This window comes from Rhinolophus ferrumequinum, chromosome 7 (assembly GCF_004115265.2).
Source record: "Rhinolophus ferrumequinum isolate MPI-CBG mRhiFer1 chromosome 7, mRhiFer1_v1.p, whole genome shotgun sequence".
Classification (NCBI taxonomy): Eukaryota; Metazoa; Chordata; class Mammalia; order Chiroptera; family Rhinolophidae; genus Rhinolophus; species Rhinolophus ferrumequinum.
The window spans coordinates 44,678,073-44,686,919 of record NC_046290.1 but is presented as its reverse complement, the minus strand read 5'-3'; the positions used below and the strand labels follow the sequence as shown (position 1 = coordinate 44,686,919).

General features: G+C 40.3%; 2 pseudogenes; both read right to left on the bottom strand.

Moving 5' to 3' along the window:
- Nucleotides 1-5,671: 5,671 nt before the first annotated feature.
- On the bottom strand, nucleotides 5,672-6,283 carry LOC117025273 (60S ribosomal protein L13-like; annotated as a pseudogene).
- Nucleotides 6,284-6,703: 420 nt separating this feature from the next.
- Nucleotides 6,704-7,284, bottom strand: LOC117025236 (60S ribosomal protein L9-like; annotated as a pseudogene).
- Nucleotides 7,285-8,847: the final 1,563 nt, after the last annotated feature.

Here is an 8,847-nt window from a genome sequence, read left to right as displayed (position 1 = left end):
CAGGCCACGTCATCGGGTCCAGCAGCCCTCACTCCCGGGGGAGTGCCCAGCTCCGCGCCTGCGCACGACAGAATTCTCGCTTTCCCTGGCCCTTCCTTAGGCCCCTCCCACCGCGGGGTGAAAGATCCAATCCTCGCGCCCATCAGCTCCTCCTTTTGACGCTCCCTGCGTGCTTACCTGTCCCTGTAGCGCCACCTATAGAGGACCAGGCCTTATTAGGGTTATTTTTCTGTTGCTAAAAAGTTAGGAAAACTGTCTCCTGTGTGTGTCTTGATTTGAATCCCAACCCGGCCACTTAATAATTGTGCAACTTGGATTTTCTGTACTTCAATTTTCTTATCTGTAAAACAGAAATAGTAATACCTATATCATAGGTTTGTTGGGAGGATTATATATGTTAATATGTGAAAACTGTCTAGAACAGTGAATGATATGTAGTAATCAATACATGTTAACTATTATCAACACTCATAAAGAAATTGGAGGACTGGGATTTGGAGATGAAAATGGAGTTTGGGGCAGTGTAAATTATGATTACAATACTTAATCTGAATATACATAAAGAGACTTAGTACCTTATAAAAGAATGAGGAATCACAGTCAGCCTGCTGGGGCTTCATAATCTATTACGGTATAGAAAATACTTAGCAATTTGAGAGCAAGACTTGGTTGGTGACATTTCATATTAAAGGCACAAATGCTAAGGTTTTCCAAATAAGATGCGATATGGGTATAACCAGAAAAGACTCACCGAGTCTGATAAATAGAACCTGGCCTGGAACTCAGATAAGATTTTGGATATGGGAGGAAGGCATTGTGGGAAGAACACTGAGGAAGGCATGACCTCTGAAAGCTAAAAATGCACATTTTCCTGTTTGAGGCAAATAAAAGCAAATATACAATATTCTTTAACTAGGGGTTTTAAATTCAGAATATTTCATAGCATTGTTTATTGAATTGGTACAAAAATGCCCATATTTTTTGCCTGCATCAGCTGATACTCATTGGTCCAGAGTGGAGTAGATCAAGTAAAAGCCCACTAAAGAGTGACATTCTTGCTTCACTTTCTTCAAGTGACTTTTTTTGTAGAAATTTTTTGGGTAGCAATTTCTTTGTAGAATTCTTATTTTCTAATTGGAATGGCAATGGCAACAACTAACTCTTGTGTTTTTCTAGAGCTAGTTTCATTCCTAGCTCTAGAGAGAACTAGGTAAAATGACATTTATAAATTGAGATTAACTTTCATGTCAAGAGGTGCTTGAATTCATTTAATATTTCTAATTTGGTTAGAATTGTGACACTTTTCTTTAGGCCAATATAAGTACATTTCCTGCAACTGTGGATTTTTGTTTTTGTTTTTCGTGGTTTTTTTTTGGGGGGGGGAGGAAAAATGTCTGTTTTCTTTCCTCCTACTCACTTATCAACCCATTCCAGCCTGGCTTCTGCATTCATCACTCCTCTGAAGCAGCTCTCTCATGGATATTTTTCAGCAGTATATTAGCTAGCTCACCTCCTGATAGCTCTCAACACAGTTGATCTGAAGCATTCTTGAAGCATTCTCTTTCCTTGGTTTCCAGAACCCGATATTTGGTTGTCTCAAAGGAAGCTCAAGTTCTTTATGTCCAAAAGTACACACACAATTTTTCTCTACCTCATTCGTTGGCACCATTCTTTCAGTTTAGCAAACCAAAACCTTAGACGTCATCCTTAACACCTCTCTTTCCTTATGCTATATATCCAGTTCATCACCAAATTGTATCAATTTTTTATCTTCTCACTATTTCTTGAATCCATCCAAAATTTTCCATCTCTATCACCACCATCAAGTCTAGACTACCATCACCTTTTATTTAGACCACTACAGTAGCCTCTTTACTAGTCTTTCCAAGTTCACTTTCACATCTTCAATCTGTTTTCCACATGTGCCACAGTAATAGGACTGTTTTCCATATGCAAATCTTATAATGCACCCTACTTCACCCGCCAGGCTTCCAGTTGCTTTCCATTACTCTTAAGACAAACTCAAATCATTAACACGGCCAACAGCATCCTGTATGGGCTTGCCCCATACCAATCTATCTTTTCAGCTTCATCTTACATCAAGCTGCTTTCTGTGCTCTGGGTTCCAGTCACCCTTTTCACCCTTCAATTGCATTGTTTATCTTCTAATAAAAGATTTTGCTCAAACTATTTCCCATGCCCAGAATACTTCCTACCTCAACTTCTGCTTGTTAAAATCCTACTCAGTCTTCGTGTTACAGGTTGAGTTTTCCAGGAAGCAAGCTCTGAGATGGAGCTTACTGTGAAGGATATTAGGGAGTGCTTTTGAGAATAATAACTTTGAAAAGGAGGGAAAGGAAGCAGAATTGGGCAGAGGGAGAAGTTGGGAAATGCTGCAGTCCAACAAAAGCCTCATGGACTTCAAAGAGACCTCTGGCGCTACAATGGTCCTTGAGAAATATCTAGCATATTTTCCCAATAAAGTCCTTTATAATTCCAGGATCCAATCCAAGATCATGTGTTGCATTTAATTATCATGTCTTGTTGATTTTCTTTTATCTGGAGCAGTCCTGGTCTCTCCTTTTTTCATGACCTGGACATTTTTGTGGAGGACAGAACAATTACTTTGCAGAATGTCCATCAGTTTGGGTTTGTCTGATGCTTCCTCATGATTGAGTTTAGGATACACTTTTTTGGCAGGAATACCACAGAAGTAATACTACATGCCGCTCAGTGCATCACATCAGAAGGCACATGATGCTGATTTGTTTCATTACTGGTGAAGTTAACTTCCATCATTTGGTAAGATTATGTCTACCAGATTTTGCCATCTAATATTAATTTTGTTTGGAGGTACTTGAGACCATGTAAAGATTCTTTTCCTGATCACACTTTCACTCATTTATGTTAGTATCCATTTTGCATCTCGACCAAAGCAATCATTACTGTAAAGTTTTCCAAATGGTAATCATCTCTTTTACATTTAGTTGTTGACATTCTAGTGTCAGGTAAAACTTTCCTGTCTTCCCATTTATCTAGTATTTATATCTTTATGAGCTCATGGATTCCTATTTTATGGAGTGGATTATAATCAATTGCTGTCATTATTATTCCATAGATTATAATCAATTGCTCAAATTCTCCCAGATTTAGCCAGTGGGAACACCTTGACTGGTTCCTGTGTTGTTTTGACATATTCCTATCATTCTTTTAGAATTTTTGTACTTTCTGGTACAAGATGTTCTAGATTCATTACATACTGTACCTTAGCTCTGGAATTAGCCATTTCTCCAAGGAGCTCTGATTCCTTTTGAGGAAAATGTTATTTAGAACCCAAGATCTGGGTGTTGGGTATGTTCATTGCTACTGGTGCACCAACTACTTCTTTGACTTCTTAGTGGACAGAGTTAGGAATTATGTATACGAGCATGCCAAAAAAGGGTATACACATTTTAAGAAAGGAAAACACTATTAAAATTTTAATAAGAGATGTCGATAACAAAAGATGAATACAAGTCACGTTTGACTTCTGCAATTACAAGAGGTGCTCAAAGTAGTTACCATCAGCCTCCAGATACTTCTGATTAGAAACTTCTGATTATGGCGAGCTACTGCTTGAGCAACGTTGACCAAAGTGTCCACTTGTATACATGTTTTTGGTACCCCCGGTATATATCTATGTATTTATGTATACACTACTTAGATGTGTGTATATGTAAATATGTAGACATATCTTTCTATTTATCATCTATCAGAAACCAGGAGTTCATACTGATTCCTGCAGTTACAACCCAACCTTGTATGTTTTATCCTAGCCTTTCTCCTTTCTATATTTTCACCTCTTTCCTTGGTAGTGAAAAACCTGGTTCTCATTATCCTCAGTGTATTGACTTACTTACTTAGTCCTTTTGTATGTTACCAATATCCTGACCATGTGGGCCATCCTCTCCTCTTCAGCACTGCCAAATCATGCTGGCTTGAGCTGGCTGAGACTTCTTCTCCATCCCAGCTATTATTGTTTTTCATCTAGTTTTGACTCATTTGTACACAGTGACAAGTATAGTGATGAAATATTTTTTCTCAATATAACTTTCAGGTAGCTGGAAGGAGCAAGAAAGGGAATTATCTTTTAGGGGAGGCTACTATGTACCAGGAATGCTCTTGTTTCATTTAATTTTTAGTAGAAGACCCTTTCAAGGTTGGCATTATTTTGTTGGTATATGTTACAGAGTTTAACCCCCAAAAGTGTTATATTTTATATTACATAATTAGTAAAGCAAAACTACTCTCTAGATGGGCAAAATGCATTTTAGGTTAGCTATTTTGCTAACTTTTTTCCTGATTACAAGAATCACAACTGATTCCAATGATGTAAGAGAACCAGATGGGGGAGGGCCTGTTTCTTAAGCCACCTCTAGGAATCTGGATCAGAAAATATGGTGGATATTGTCATGGGTGGCAACTTAGCTCTGTCATCCTTCCTTCCAATGAATATTTGTTGAGTGCTTACCATATGCTAGGTCTAATTCTAGGTACTTGTTGGGTTTCCCAGAAGCAAACTCTGAGATAAGCATTTGTGTGAAAGTGATTTGTTAGTAAATGTTCCCAAGAAAAACTGATAGGAGAGTGGGAAGATGAGACAGGAAAGAAAGAAAAGCAAGGGTGTGGTGTCAAAGTTCAACTGGGGAGCTCACATACTGTGAAGATCGCACCTCAGAGGGTCCTGATCAGGGGCAAGGTGTCTTAGTCCATCTGGGTTGCTATAAAAAAAAAAGCCATAAACTGGGGGGCTTATAAACAACGCACATTTATTTCTTCCATTTCTGGAAGCTAGGAAGTCTAAGACTAAGTTCTGGGCAGATTTGGTGTCTGGAGAAGACGCACTTCCTGGTTCTTAGGCGGCAGCTGTTGGCTGTGTCTTCAAACGGTGGAAGGGGCAAGCTACGTAGCTCTCTGGGGTCTTTATACAGAGGGTGTCAAAAAAATGTATACACATTTTAACAAAGGGAAAAACTCTATTAAAATTTTAATACTCAATATATACTGATGACAAAAGATGAATACAAATCATGTTTGACTTCTGCAATTACAGGAGGTGCTCAGAATGGTTACCATCAGTGTCTAGACACTTGTGATTATGGCGAACATTGTTTGGTAGACTTCTGCGGTGAGTGTGTAAACTGTTCCAACACCACAGCAAAAGAAACAGGACCTATTGCTGTGTGAGGTCTCCCGGATCTTCCCTTGTGCTCATCACATACCATGCGTCTCAAACTTATCACGAATGCGTGCAGTTGTTAGGCGTGTTGGAGGTTCTGAGGCATCCTCATGCCTCCATTGTAGCACTTCCACAATGTTCTCAAATTTCAAATACCACTTCAAAATGGTCTTGCGCTCCTCCAACCGTGTTTCGTCATTTTTTTTGACTGTTCTGCCTGTCATATGGTGACGCTAGCATTCATTTGACTAATGTCATCTTTTGAGCAAATGTCATACTACACATTGCTACCGTAATTCAATTCAACTTCAAAAAGTAATACATATTAATAGATAACATCTCTTAAAATGTGTATACATATTTTGGCACCCCCAGTATATAAAAATATAAATATAAACATAAACATATACATATATGTATATTTAATCACAAGTTACTAACAACACTTGATTTTTACTTTTTGACATCCTGTTCTGCAGCTTCCTTGGTCCTTTTTGCCCAGATGCCAAAGAGCCAAGCATTAGCACGGGCCATGCAAAGACTGGCGAAAGCCTTGAAGTTCTCCTCTGTGATGACATGAGGCTTTCTCCTTCTTGTAGATATTCCATATTGGCATGAGTAGTCCTGTTAGCTGGGGAGCCAATGTGAGTTCTTCAGCAGAGCTGTCTCCCTTTTTGGGGTCTGAGTGCTTCCTAGGGAAGAGGATGAGCTAGGAGCAGTACTTCTTCAGCAGCTGCGTGTGAGCCTGCAGGGATTCTGTGGACCTGTTCCACGTACTCAGACCCACTGAGATTTCAGTGGGCCCGGCCACCTTCTTGTGGATGCCAGCCACCCTTAACTTCTCCAAGCTGAAGCCCCTGCAGGCTCACACTTTGGTGTGGTACTTTACCATGGGGCATCTCACTATGGGCCAGATGGATTGGACGCAGGGCATGGGGTGATGCAGCACACTTTGGCTTGGGGGGCATTGCCTCTGCTGATTTTCCATGCTGGCTGGCTAAACCACACGGCCACAAGCTGCTACCAGTCCTTGTGGAAATGGGGTTTCAGGACCCTGCCATTTCAGTTGGGCACCTATAGCTGCTGTTTACTGGCCTTCTCTGGGGAAGAACGGTCACCGGAAAGGTCTGGGGTCTTTCTTATAAGGGCACTAATCCCAATCATGAGGGCTCTGTCTGTACGACCCAATAACCTCCCTAAAACCCACCACTTAATACCATCACTTTGGGGTTAGGATCTCAACATATTTGGGAGGGGGGGACAGAAACGTTCAGATTATAATACAAGGGAATTGGGATATTGGGGGAGCAATTCTCTGACAAAGAGAGGAAGGTGCTGTTTGTTAAGACTGCTCCTGGGATCCAAGGGTATATGGGCAAAGGACCTACTGACAATGTCCACTTCTATTGTGTCTTTAAAACATCACAAATAAGTATGAGGAATCACTCGACATCTTAGCGTTTCTGTAGCTGGACAACTTAGATCTTATTCATCAGCCCGCTGAACTATTCCTTTTTCAGAAACACAGATACCGTCCAAAAATTTTCTGATATCCTTGTTTTTAACTGTTGTGGCTTGTTGAATCAAAGCAGCTGAATTTGATACAAGTTCAATATAATTTCCTTCAAGAATTAACTTGTCTTAAAAAAAAAAAAAGAATTAACTTGTCTTTCTGGGCTTGAGATACTGAACAAGCAATACCTGACCTCATCTGAACCCTGAAATTTCGGATTTCCACAAGAGGACCATTCTCCTGAATGACGACGTTGATGGGGAAGTGAGCATACACAGACCTCATCTTGTCACGGAAGCCCAATGTGACACCCCTGATTATGTACATGACTGCAGAGAGTGCGAACAATAACCGGTTCCTTTCTATCTCCCCGCCATTTGTCAACCTGGAGCCTCTTCTTTTTCTTTCCAAGAAGACTGAATTCTACACTGATGTGATTGCAGTCCCTCTGCAGGGTGCCTCCGGGGCCCTTCATGATAACTGTGCGTCCTTTCAGAGTGCTGTCCACATTTTCTGGAATGTCCATAGTCTGATTGCTGAGCATGGTCTTCATCCTCGCACTAGATGGAGCAAAGAGCCGAAGCTACATATATTTTTTGTCATTTCTTATATTATGTGTTCTATCTTCCTAAGGTTCACATTCCCAGACTTCCTTAGAGCTAGGGTTCTGGCATGTGACCTGGGTTTCACCAATTAGACATATCCAGGTGTAACTTGACTTCATCTGAGGAGGCAGCAAGTGGGGACGCTGATTTTCTACTCTAGAGGAGGCATCCAGTACTTTGGAAGTAGCAGTGGCAGAGCTTCTGGTGTCCATTCTTGAGCATCTTTGGTGCTAAGTGGCAACAGCAGTGGTGTTTTTGGTTATTTCTCGTCCTCTAAGAGGTTCTGTGAATTACCCAATGTCCTTTAATAAATTTCTGCATGAACTAGTCAGAGTGGAGGTTGTTGTTTGTAATTGCAAACCCTGAATGGTACACGTGATATGGTACCAAACCTTTAATAACAATAAGCAGCCCATAGATTTTGTAAGTGTGTTTTATTTTAGACTGAGGAGCAGTACAATGCTCATAAAAATCAACTCCTAATATGTTGCACCTTAGTGGAGAAAGCTACCCCAAACTCATCAGATGGCTTTGCCTGACGCTAAACGTGTTTTTATCCTTCATTTGAAAGCAGAAAAGGAAAACAAGACAATGTTCAACAATTCCATATCTGTCCTGACCAGGCAGGAAGAAAAATGAAAGTGTGAGTGCTCTGGAATTCTCTGAGAGATACTGGGCTTCACACAATAACTGTGAAGCAATAAAGGGAAGCAGTCGATAGTTTTAAGGTTTGCTCTCTTAGTGCTTAGGGATTCTGCTGTGTGTAATCTCTTTAGCAGACATTAAATGTGGGCAGTTAAAAATGAAAACCACTAATTATTTACAGGAAGAATTAATAGGATGCAAATGAAGAGATGGAGAGAAATAATTCATATTTAGATATTCTCAACTAGAAGATCTGAATTTGACAGTGGATCTTAAAGGTTCATTGTACTTATGGTCCAAGATTTTCAGGAATTTATCCTTACGTTCATCCACCCACTAGTCTAAAAGGAAATATTTATTTAGGGCCTACTATGTGCCAGTACCAATTATATTCCAGAGTGGAGTTACCCTTCTTCTCAAACAGATTAGAAACACACTTTGGACAAACAAATTGAAAAGAAGAATCTTGTTGGAAGACAATTCTCTATGGGTCTCCTGTGTTTCCACATGTCTTCTGAGCAGAGGCATTGACAGCTTTAGTTCCAGATTATGTTTTCAAAGATGTTTGTATAGCAAACAACCTTGGAAGACAGAGATAATATCTCCCTCTGGGGTGGAAGGAAGATTTGTTTCCTGATCAGAATAATAAAGATAATGCCTTTCTCTAGAACAAAGGTTGGGCAGGTTTGCTAGCAGCAACTCTCAGTTGCACCTTAGCATCTACCTAGGCTGCCATGCATCATGGGATGCATGACTTGGGGGTGGGAGACTTGGGTGGGAGAAGTAAGACTAAGTGATGCAAACAAGAGATTCATGCTGCCTGCATGAATAACAAAGTCCTTTGCTTCTGACCCAGGAGTCTTGTG